Source organism: Amborella trichopoda, chromosome 11 (assembly GCF_054954075.1).
Source record: "Amborella trichopoda isolate Santa Cruz 75 chromosome 11, AtrichopodaSantaCruz75HAP2 v2.0, whole genome shotgun sequence".
Classification (NCBI taxonomy): Eukaryota; Viridiplantae; Streptophyta; class Magnoliopsida; order Amborellales; family Amborellaceae; genus Amborella; species Amborella trichopoda.
This window is the reverse complement of record NC_142346.1, coordinates 38,407,635-38,420,653: the sequence shown is the minus strand read 5'-3', so window position 1 is coordinate 38,420,653 and position 13,019 is coordinate 38,407,635. Positions and strand designations below refer to the sequence as shown.

Sequence of the window (13,019 nt, the reverse complement as noted above, 5' to 3'; positions counted from 1 at the left end):
TCTTAGAAGTCACACGCACATCCGAAAATCCCAAGACCGTTTCAGGAAATCTTTCCACCGGAATCCACCTCTTGCAGATATTCAAATTTTTTAAATTTTGTAACGGTTTCCAATTTCTGTTATTCCCATTCATCTTCCCTTTCTTATCAAATCCGATGGCTGGGAGGCTACTTTCCGACAATATTGCAGGAATTTTTTGTGAGAGACCAAATGCCGTTCTTCTCCCCTTTTTGGACTATCATTAGATCCTAGCAGTATGGTCTTATTAATAGCTACCACCTTCTTTGGAGATAAAACACCTTATTCAATCTTTACAGAGATTAAGAAAGACTGTTTACCAATCTGCAGTTTACACAAACTTTGGAATTTTGTGACCATTAATACACCAAATCTTAAGTCTAATAGAAGTTCGATCTTTTCACAAAAATGAGTCTTAGTCTACATCACATTAATCACCACAAATGTTAGCAATCTTTTGGATTATCATTAAACTTCAAGCATGAAACGGGATTCCAATAAGATTTATACAATGAACCTCCTCCTGAGCGAAGGAGTTACGAACTTTTGGAGATCTACGGTCCAAAGAGAACAATTTACCCCTCACCCTTGGGAACCTATTATGCAGAGCTCTGCCAACCTCCATTTCCTCACGCAGCAAGAAAGCCACCTTATCCGAGCCTATTACCTTGACATTTGGATAATAAGAAAGGCCCCAACCTCGCCTCGCCTTGCCTCGTCCAGTCTCCAAAACTAAAATATCAATCTAACTTCAAAAGAAAAGGCTTTCTTAGAGTGAGCTACCACCGCATTCCCCATCACCAACCCATCTTCCTGATCCACCCATTGAATAGATAATTCTGAGATATCATTATGCCTTTTTCTAGAGTTGGCAATGACATGAAATAATTTTGTGTTTCTATCTCCCTCATTTAGTTATTTGATTCTTAATCTTTGTCTCAAATATAGCTCCTCAATCCTACGGAGTTCACCGAGAGACTTGATCTTACTATCTCTTTCAATCTTTTGCTCTTCAGAAAGAGAACCACCCTGTTGGATAGTAAAATCCAGTAATTCTATTTCGAATAGGATATAATAAAAAGCCCTAATTTTCTCTTCAATGTGACGAATATGTTCAATGTAATAAAAAGCCCCAAGACAAATGAATGTAATAAAAAGCCCTAATTTTCTGTTCCATGTGTAGATAGGTCTATCTCTCTCCCTCTTTTGTGGAAACACACATTTTATTACTAAGGGAAAAAATTATCAAAATACAAACGAAGGAACAACTATTTGAAATTGTACCCATAATTATTATTCAATTTGAACGTGATCTCTCTCTCTCTCGTGCTGATACATTTTATAAGGAAAAATTTTATTACAATATATGCGAGGGAACAACTATTTGACATTGTACTCATTTTTTATTTAATTTCTAATATCTATAAGAAATACATAGGACCATGAGTTTGAATATTAAAAAGGTAGGTGTATTTTGATAAATTGAAATCTTCTTTATGTAAAAGGGTTGCTTAGAAGTTACAGGCATCCAGCAATGGCAATATATCTATGCCTAACTCCTAAGGTCACAAAAATCTTAATTATCAAATGTGAAATGTGAAATCTTAATTATCAAGTGCCTATACTACAAGTTTCTATGCTATTAAGGTCACAAAATTCTTAATTATCAAATGTGAAATCCAATAGCTAAGCATGTATCTCAAATAAGTAAAATTTTTGGGCTTTTAGCTTGACATTAGTATAACATGAGATACCAAAATTTTGCATTTGTCATGATTATAACCTTCTTGTATTAAACGTGCATGATCTTATTGCATACTTTCTAGGGTCGTATGCTACAAGACTATTTATCTTTCAATCAAGAAGGTCACAATTACTTTTAGTCATTAGATATCAACTTGGATGGATCCCGAAATTTGAAATTTTTATTTTTTTTAACTTTGAGTCTAGTTAATGACGCACTCAGTCGTCCATTATGAAATTTAAAGAATAAGAGTGATTATAATTTTCTTGGGTTAAAAGTAAATAATCTCTTTATATAGCTTTTCATATTTTTATGGCATAGTGCTATGTTTTCTTCTAATTCATTGGAGTTTTGGTATACCAGCCGATAAATATATATATATATATATACTTTCTCTCCCTTTATAATTCATCCTTGATAAAGTGGAACCCAAAATTTAAAGAGCCAATAATCTTGAACATGGTGATCATAAATAAGGAGAAATAAGTTGGTTTTTAAATTCAAAAAAATAATTTTTAAAATTGTATTTATGCACCTTTTATGTAAGGGTGTGGTTTGCAACAGGTTGTAACCTTAAGAAATCAAATTAAGGCGCACCTCTAAATTTTATTACAACAAGTAATTTTGGTATTAAAATTATTAGGATGGCTTGAAAAATTACGTATTTTGAATTACTTTTTTGAACCGTATTTCTACATATGTAGTCCAAAAAGTGTAAAGCATCCGTCTTAAAAGATAGATGCAAGTAGGTGTTCCATCTAAAAACAATAAAAACTAACAGTCCAAATGTATTTTTTCTAGAATTATTATTTTTAGTTTTAAATTTTATTTATTTATTCATATTTCTGATCTCCATGTTAAAAAATTACATATAAGTCTTAAAATTCATCTTAAAAATAGATTTATTAGGATAATCACATTTCTACATACGCGGGCTTAGCCGCATAGAAACAGCGTCCAAACAAAAGAAAGCACAATGGACTGTATTTTCAGTAATTTTATGTGACCTGGATCCCTTGGAAACCTAGGTGAACCCATGGGTCCACGAATCTCTTAAAATCTTCTGTCCTTCATTCATAGTGATGTATTGCTGCCTAGTGTTCACATCCCTGTCATTTCATGTTTAACTATCATCGTATCATTATCCACAAGAGAAAGAGACACCTGCCTCTCACTGTATAACTCTTTGTCTCCATTGCCAATCAACATGAACCGTTTGTTTTTTAAAAGACTTAGAAAGGTTAACCACAAGAGCATCAATGCTAAGTTTTGTGTCACACTTTAGTTATTATCGTGTGGTTTTTATTTTTGAAAAAAATAACTTTTAAATTATTTTAAAAAGTACTATATTGTGATTTTCATTTCCACTTATACTATCTTATTAATATCTTAAAAAAAAACTATTTTTTAAACTATTTGAAAAAACAAGTAAGGTACTATTTTTTCCATTGAATTACCAAAAATAACAGTAAAAATAAAAACTTTACAAAAAAACATTGACAAATCTAAGCACAAAATAGGGTGATATTTTTTATGAATTAAAATTGATTTGATTAAAAGTAGTATATATATATATATATATATATATATATAAACCCTTAAAATAGAAGGGCGGCAACGGGTTGGGTCTTGCTGGACCTGAACCCAAATCCGAAATATTACTTGTCGACTTGTACCTGTACCCGATGGGTCCAAAAAAATAGTACCCGTACCTAAAAAATACTAAGGACCCGGGGCACAGACCTACAGGGCTTCACAAATTTTTTTTTTTTTTTTTTTTTTTTGTGGTAACCTCTCTTGGCCTTTATTACCCTTTTTAGGTCCGGTAACTCTATTTGCCTTTTGGATATGGGATTGATCCCACATACCGGTGGGGTGGAGTGGAGAGGGAGGGGTGGAGTTGGACGTGGGATTAATGGGACGGAGATGGAGAGGGAGGGGTGGAGTTGGAGAGAGAAACAAGTATTCTCAAAGAAAAATGGCCATTTTCGCTATTAGAGGGGGTGAGCTAGGGTTTTCCTGTCAGAAAACATTGTGGAAGTGTCAAGTTAGATCGGCATTTTGGCTTTTACCCATTTTGAGTCTTTTGACAGATCAAAAGGCGACTTCTTGGCTTCCAAAAATACGGAGATTGACTGCTATTTCGCTGTATTTATTTGTATAAATTATCCTCTATTTCAACAAATATTGCACTGGAATTTAAGAGATACCTATCAAAGAAGTCGCTGCCCACTTAATTAATGCAATTAAACTCCATAGATGGGAGGGGTTAGAGAGAGAAAATTGCTGTTGTTTGGTGGGGCTGGATAAATCTTTTAATTCCACATTGAAAGATTTAAAGAGGTAATATAAAAGGGTTTGCTATAAAATGAAAAAGGTAGATTTCAAAAAGGGTGAGACATTTTGGGTCTCGGGTCGGGTACGGGAGGGGTTCGCTAGTACTTGGATCCATACCTGAGAATATTCAGGTCCATAATGAAGCACCCGGACACTACCCATGGGTCCAAGGTTTGGACCTATACTCGGACCTGTGTCGTGTATACCTTGCGGGTCTGGGTCCATTGCCAGGCCTAGCGTTGTGCCTCATAAAATGTCCGCCATAGTAAATAGTAATATAGATAGAATCTCAAGCATCAGATCTCATCGGGTAATTCTCATTTCTAGAAAAAAATCCCAAACATCAGATATCATCGGGTAATTCTAATTTCTAGAAAAAATTTAAATTAAGATATTGATATATATTAATTCCAATTTCTAGAAAAAATTAAAACTAAAATAGTGGTATATATTTTGAACCACTTGATGAAGATGGTAAGATGAACATATTTCCAAATTTCAAAAAAATCATAATTATTTAAAAAATATTAAAATTTAAATATAATAAGATAAGGAAAATATTTATATAAGATTATAACCTTAAAATGTAGAATTAAAGATGCACCTAAAAAATTCATCGAAAAAAGTTATTTAGATGTTGAAAAACCCTCAAATTGATCATCTCAACATCAAGATAGATGACTTTAACAAAGAAAAAGAAAAAAAAAAATTTTTGCCTAAGAGATAGTGCATCTTGCAACATATTATCTAGACGGTAAATTTTCAAGATTTTCATATGTTTATAAATCTACTTGATTTTAACTATTTTTGGAGTTTAAAGGTTTATAATTAAATATTAAAATAGATTTTGAGATAATCTTAAAAATATTTTAAACCAAAATTATATTTTATGATAAAATTTGGTGGTGCGATTCAATTGGGTTGTTTAAGGTTGTAACCTTATACAAACCACACCCACTAGATAATCATGACAGTCTGATTAACTTCCGATAGAGATGAGCAATAAGTGATATACTGTAGAAATTCGCTCAGGGTGGGATCCCCTTTTATATCTCAAACTCATCTGGGATTCCTAAAGGGGATCCCGCATTTTTGTATCGAGAAATTCTTCGAAGTTGTTTTATCGAAGGAAGCAAGTGTACAGTTGCTTCCACAGTAGCAAGGTCAAAAGGTGGCCACCTTATACTGTACAAGTAAGGTCGACCTCAAAACCCCTATAGAAAAGGTTTTTTCATCATTAGAAAACCCTTTAATTGTTCTTCTTGACCTCAAAATGTAAGGATATTAAAGAAAAAATGATTTTTAAATATTAAAATTGATATATCTTGCAACACATTATCTAGACCGTCTATTGTCAAAATTTTCGTGTGTTTATAGATGTGCTAGATGTACCATTTATGGAGCTTTCAATTTCATAATAGGTAGAAAAGTAGATTTTCAGGTCTTCAAAAGAGTTTTGGCACCAAAAATGCATCTTTTAACAAGATTTTGAGGTACAATTTACCTTGATTTTTAAAACTTGATACCTTATACAACCTCACCCAATTCTAAATTGTGTGTGCTCTAAGATCAGTTTAACAGGGGCTATTCACCCCCAAAAAAAAAGTTTAACAAGGGCTGGAGCAGGGCCTAAAATCTCAAAAATTGAATCTGAACTGTCCATGTTTGTATCATCTATCAAAATGGGATCTTCATGCCCCAAAAAATTCATGTCTAAACGCTCTCAGCTCTCAATTCTTGAATTGTTAAAAAAATTATGGATTTAGAGCTCAAAAAATTCCCAAACAAGGAGGTTTGGGAGAACCTAAAACTCCAAAATAATGATACCCTAAAAGCCAATTAGAAAAATATGGAGTTGGAGCTAAGAAAGTCCCCAAACAATCTACTCAACGGAATTTTGACGCCAAATCCCTTATTTATTTTCTTTTTGAGACAGGCTTAAGATGCATCAGCTATGATTTTTAAAGCTCTACGATACAAATGGACTGGTCTTGGGACCAACCAGGGCCAAATGTACAATTTCATCCAGAGGCCATATTCACCTTCTATACTTGTTCATGTTGAAGATCATCGCTGATTTGGTTAGAAGCATGAGTTGGTTAGAAGCATTAGTAAGATTGATTGTCAGGGGTCCCAATTTGATTAGGATTGTGTTTAGTTAAAAAATTATTAAATAAGAGTCTGAGTTTGATTAGAAATGTGTTTAAATAGAAAATTATTAAAGAGTTCTAGTTAGATCAAGATTATCAAGATTGTGCACAACATAAGATCGATATCTATTTGAGGATAAAATTGTAGTTACTTGTGGGATTATCTTCTATTAAAACTTGTCTTTTTAGTTACTTGAGAATTATATATATATATATATATATATATATACGGGAAAAGTTTATATAGAGCCGAGGATCAAATTTAAGCCCAACTCAATAATTTCACTAGAAGAGGTTGTTTTGATGCCCAAATATCTGTAAATTGATCATCTCGATATCAAGATGCATCTACATGAGAAAAAAAAAAAAAGATTTCAAGTTTTGGAAATAATGCATCTTGTAGCGTGTTTTTGGACCATCAATTTTTAAGATTTTCAAGTTGTCATAGATCTGCTCGATCTACAATATATTTGAAGCTTTAAATTTTATAATTAAATATGAAAATATATTTTAAGGCTATCACAAATATTTCCAGCATTGAAACTAGTTTTCTTGCCCTAATTTTATTGTTTAGAGCATTGGTTCTATGCAAACCCCACCCTATATATATATATATATATATATATATATATATATATATATATATATATATATATATATATATATATATATACCTTAAATTTACTTAATAAAGTGATTACTCAAAAATGATTTGTATTAGTCAAAATCGTAGTCAATAATGAGTATGACTTCCAATCGTTAGCCTTAATAGACTCCGAAGCAGATTTAAACTGTCTCAATGAAGGATTAGTACTTACTAAATACTTTGATAAAACAACTCAAATATTAAACACTGTTGATGGAAGTAGATTATATATTAAATATAAATTATCAAATACTATGATCTGCAATAATGGACATTGTTTTCCAACCCCTTTTATCATGGTTAAAGGATTAAGTCAAGTTGTTATCCTTGGTGTACCCTTATATATATATATATATATATATATATATATATATATATATATATATATATATATATATATATATATATATATATATATATATATATATATATATATATATATATATATATATATATATATATAGGGCAATGATTTCATGCAACCATAGCATAATAATATAATGTAACAACCTTTAAAAACCATCTTATGACCATTTGTTTGATCAAAATTTTGAAATATACACTTTTTTCATTCTAATGAACCATCACAAAAAAAAAAAAAAAACATTGAAAACACAAGCTAAAAAATATTTTTTTAGCCCAATTAACATAAGCTGTTCATTTTGATGATGCTTAGATCTAGGCCTTAAAACGATTTTTTCATTTCCAATTTTTTTAAATGGCTTTATTATCATTAGATGAACTATGTTAAAAAATAAAGAAAATGATTCCGAGTTTAAAAAGGCTAAGATCTTAAAATTCACAAAATGAATGGTTTAGATTCGTTTTTGGAGGTGACTCATTTTGACCATATCTAGGGTTCAAATTTAACTTTTTTTTGGGGGGGGATTGATTATTGAGATGACGAGAGCGTGTGTGCAAAATTTGAAGTCCTAAAAATACCACAAACATGGTTTTCTAGAACTGTCGTTGCCATTATACTATGATACAACTGTTGTATTTGGATCATTGCTTATATATATATATATATATATACTCTTCCCAACGCCTATAAGCAAAAATGAACAGTGATTTACCTACTCTCATCACCGTCCAAACTTTATCGCACGTTCATAGTTGTCCTGTAATGTTTCAACTTTCATTTTTTTTTTTCTACAAATCCAAATTACTTGAAATTTGGAACGTATATATATCTTAGTGAGGTGCACTTAATAAAAATATGAAAAAAACAATTCGTAAAATATATATTGATCAAAATACTCTCAAAAATTTACAGGGGAATTTTGATTAATTTATATTTTACGAATTATTTTTTTTTCATATTTTTATTCGGTGCACCTCACTAAGATGTACATACGTTCCAATTTTCATATCATTCTGATTAGTAAAAAAATGAAAATTGAAACACTACCGGACAACTATGACCGTGTGATAAAGTTTTGATAGTGATGAGGATAAGTGAAATCACTATTAATTTTCTCCTATAGGAGTTTTGTATTATCTTTTATATATATATAGATAGATATGGGATATTCTAAACTTCACAACCTTTCAAATTACAAAGGTTCAAGATAGAGAGAGTTGTAAATGGTGGATTTATTAATTTTGTAGTCTATTTTTTTAAAAAAATTACTTTTGTGGGGCAATTTTGTAAATATTATTGCAAGACAAAAGGTACTTTTGTCATCTCCATAAGGAGTAAAATTGAAATTTTAACTGAAGGACAATGACACTCTACCAATAAAGTTTCAGGACACTAACTTCCAAACGCCATTGTACTTTTGTGAAAATTTCAAATTTGTCATTGTTTAATGGTAAAATTACCTATTTAAATAATTTTTAGTAAAAAATGGGTTTGTCTAGAATTAACAACCCCTCAAAATACAAAGGTTCAAATTAGATAAGGTTGTGATGAGTGTATTTATCAAAATAGTTATTACTTTTTTATTAAAAAACTATTTAAATAGGTAACTTTACCATTAAGCAATGACAAATTTGAAATTTTCACAAAAGTACAATGTCATTTTGGAAGTTAGTGTCCTGAAACTTTATTTGTAGGGTGCCCTCATTCTTTAGTTAAAATTTCAGTGTCTTGGAACTTTATTTGCAGGGTGCCCTTGTCCTTTAGTTAAAATTTCAATTTTACCCCTTATGGAGATGACAAAAGTACCCTTTGTCATGTAGTAATATTTACAAAATTGCCTCATTAAAAGAACTTTTTTAAAAAAATAGACTACAAAATTAATAAATCCACCCTTCACAACTCTCTATCTTGAACCTTTGTAATTTGAAAGGTTGTGAAGTTTAGATTATCCATATATATATATATATATATATACTTTACTAGTTCTTGTAAAATAAGCTATTACACTTTACTAGTTCTTGTAAAATACGATAATAGTTTAAACAGAAGAGTAATATGCAAATGAATGGACTGAGAGATATATCACTAACAATCCACTGTGTGTGAATGTGATTATCGATTTTAATGCTAAATACTATTTTGAATTGCATAATCTAGGTTTATACAAACGTTTATATCATCAAAGTTTATATCATCAAACCATAATACAGAAGTTTCTTACAGACAAACTGTAAAAGCAATCTTACAAACAAAAACTATAAAAGCAAACTTACATACAAAAACTGTAAAAGCGAACATACAGACGCAATCTTACAAACAAACTAACACTTTAAAAGCAAACTTACAATTTACAAATACAATAACTGGAAAAGAGTTTCCAGTGCTGAGGACAGTACAATGGAAGTGAAGGAAAATTGCAATCGCACATACTGGAAAGATAAGAAGAAAGGAGAAGATAGAACCTAGGATTTAGAGTAAAATATGAGACCTGGAGAACATGAGCTATGAGGTCAGGATAGCTGTTGTAGTAGATGGAGCTTAAAGATGAGCAGTCAGAAAGAAGGCAGAGTGGCAGAGTAGAGTCTGAGAGAGAGAGCAGAGCAGAGTCTAGGAGAGAGAGAGCAGAGCAGAGAAGAGAAGCTCTTGGACGACCTCTACATGATAGATTAAAAAAGAATCCCCCACCATGGACAGATATTCATACCAACGCAGTACGAATAATTAAACAGAAAGTCAAAACTCTCCCTTGTCTTTCTCTTCCTTAGCCTAATGCTTTTAAAATTATTAAATGCGATGCTTCAGAGTTGGGTTTAAGATGAATCCTAAAACAACAAGTGGATAGTCAGGATCAACTACTCAGGTATACTTCTAAAGCCTGGAATCCAACCCAACAAAATTATTCCACGGTAAAAAAAGAATTACTTACTATTGTCCACTGTGTCACAAAATTTCAAAGTGATATTCTCAATCAATATTTTCTCATACGCACTGATTGCAAAGCTGCTAAAGATATTCTGCAAAAAGATGTTCAAAATCTTATTTCTAAACAAATATTTGCTCGCTGGCAGGCAATTCTTTCTGCCTTTGATTTTACTATTGATCACCTTCACGGTTCTGCCAATTCCCTTCTTGATTTTTTAACCCGTGAATTATTGCAGGGGGGCCACACTGACGCCAACGACGAAGAAACACCACTCTCACTTGCACTACAGCTCTTTGCAGCTAATAAACATAATACTTTGTCCAATCCACCTACTCTTATGGGCACTCGTAGCAACTCTTCTCGCAATGAGAAACGCCCACTGGCAATAATACCTATTGAAGGTGAAAATCCGCCTTTGGCCACCCTTTCACCTTCCATTTCACCCATTCACCAAATCATCTATCCAAAAGTTAATACGTCCACTCCAGCCTTTACTCCTGCTCAATCACGGCCGACTCAAAGGCCTAATATTCCCCGATCTTCATTTATCGAAAGAGCATTTCTCATAGACATTACCATAGAAGATCACCATACCAATATGGATCCAGTTAAACTTGCTCCCTTATATCTCATAAACCATTTGAATCCTACCAATGGAGTCAAAACCCGTGAATACTATGAGGCAATTCTTATGGAAACAGGGTCCATCTCTGTTGTCCATTATTACCAACTGAATACAAGAGTGATTGCATACTCCAAAATGCAAATTAAGAAGTTGGTTTCTTATGAGGAGTGGGGTTGCAATCCCACCCAAGGAAAAAAGTTAAATAATACTAATTTTTCTTATAAATATTATAAATATGCCGAATACATAGAAGCATGACATAAAGTATTTTCCTATCAAAACCCAAATCATTCTAATAGCTGGTATATTCAATTTAGGTTACCAATTTTCGAAAGATTCTCAAGTTGGTTTAAAAACTGGTTTTTAATATGGGGATCAACCACTGAGATTTTACCTCCTGCGTTTCAAAAAGCCCAGGAGCAGTTTGCTATCTTTAACAATGTTGATATTACTAAAGACCCTCACCTTTACTTTGTTGCATTATACCAACTCCCATGGATTATGAAATGGGAATATTCGAGCTCTGTGAATAATACAGCTGACCATACTTATATTCCTAAACTTGGCAAAACCATTTTCATTAAATGGTGGGACATCTTCAATATGGACCTCACAACCATAGTTCCAAAAAAATTCCTCCACAAAAACCTATACACAATCCCAATCCAACAGGATATAATACTGCCAATACCTCCTTTGATTTTCCCACATACTTGAGCAACATGTTGCAAGCAAACCCTAATGCTACCAAAGAGACCCTTGGACAACAAATGAGGGAAATTTTTACAGAAGCCGGAAGAAAGCAAGTCTCATCAGAAGAGACCGTACAATCATCACCAGACCGTACCAATAAATACTTCCCACTGGAAGAAACTGATCTCGAAGAAGAATAGGATGATCCAGACGAATGCAACCAAAGACCCTGATACTATGCTGCACGATGCCCAAGAATATGCTCACCGACATCACCAACAAAAAAGACAAATATTCCACCGACAATCCACTGTTCCCACTGCGATATAAGACAAACAAGCAACTGTAGCTACAGTAAACGACAAAGGTACCGACATGTGACGACAAAAGAGATACTATTCTCAGATGCCATTTTGTTCTCACTCCCGATCAAAAGAATATGCCTTTGTCTTTTTGCTTTTGTCTTTTTCTTTTGCTTTGCCTTCGAGACGAAGGCACCTGTCTTTTCTCTCCTTGCTTTATGCTTTACCTACGAGACGAAGGCACCTCCCTTCGCTCATAAAAGGCAACCGTCTGCCTCCAAACCCACAGGTCGTCCAGGAGCTTCTCTTCTCTGCTCTACTTTCTCTCTCTTAGACTCTGCTCTGCTCTCTCTCTCCCAGACTCTGCTCTGCTCTCTCTCTCTCCCAGACTCTGCTCTGCCACTCTGCCTTCTTTCTTACTGCTCATCTTTAAGCTCCATCTACTGCAACAGCTATCCTGACATCATAGCTCATGTTCTCCAGGTCTCATATTTTACTCTAAATCCCAGGTTCTATCTTCTCCTTTCTTCTTATATTTCCAGTATGTGCAATTACAATTTTCCTTCACTTCCTTCGTACTGTCCTCAGCACTGGAAACTCTTTTCCAGTTAAGTGTTAGTTTGTTTGTAAGATTGCATTAGTAAGTTTGCTTTTACAGTTTTGGTATGTAAGTTTGCTTTTACAATTTTTGTTTGTAAGATTGCTTTTACAGTTTGTCTGTAAGAAACTTCTGTATTATGGTTTGATGATATAAACTTTGATGATATAAACGTCTGTATAAACCTAGATTATGCAATTCAAAATAGTATTTAGCATTAAAATCGGTAATCACATTCACACACAGTGGATTGTTATTGATATATCTCTCATTCCATTCATTTGCATATTACTCTTCTGTTTAAACTATTATCGTATTTTACAAGAACTAGTAAAGTATAATAACTTAGTATTCACATACCTACTCTAAATATTATCAAAAGAATTCACTGTAGATCCTAGCCCCATTTGGTATCAGAGCCAAACAGTGAAACTGTTTAAGAGTCTAAGTTACCATATTACTGTAGAAACCTAGCTAAATTTATATCTACGAAAGTTGATCCGAGAGTTAAGGCAAGAGACGAAAGAAGTCTAGGCAAAGTACCCGCCAAGGCTAAGAAGAGCCGCTTAGGGGAACACGCTGGACCCTTGATCGTCCAGATTGTCATTATCCGCAACCT

The 13,019-nt window shown here is 32.8% G+C and overlaps 1 long non-coding RNA gene across 3 annotated transcripts in view; it reads right to left on the bottom strand.

Moving 5' to 3' along the window:
• The window catches only part of LOC148779897 (uncharacterized), a 33,480-nt gene that overhangs the window by 10,578 nt on the left and 9,883 nt on the right, over positions 1–13,019 (bottom strand). For all 3 annotated transcript variants that reach the window (XR_016044161.1, XR_016044162.1, XR_016044163.1), the window contains one exon: positions 12,944–13,017. This is a non-coding gene — a long non-coding RNA (uncharacterized LOC148779897). The remainder of the gene's footprint in view (positions 1–12,943; positions 13,018–13,019) is intronic.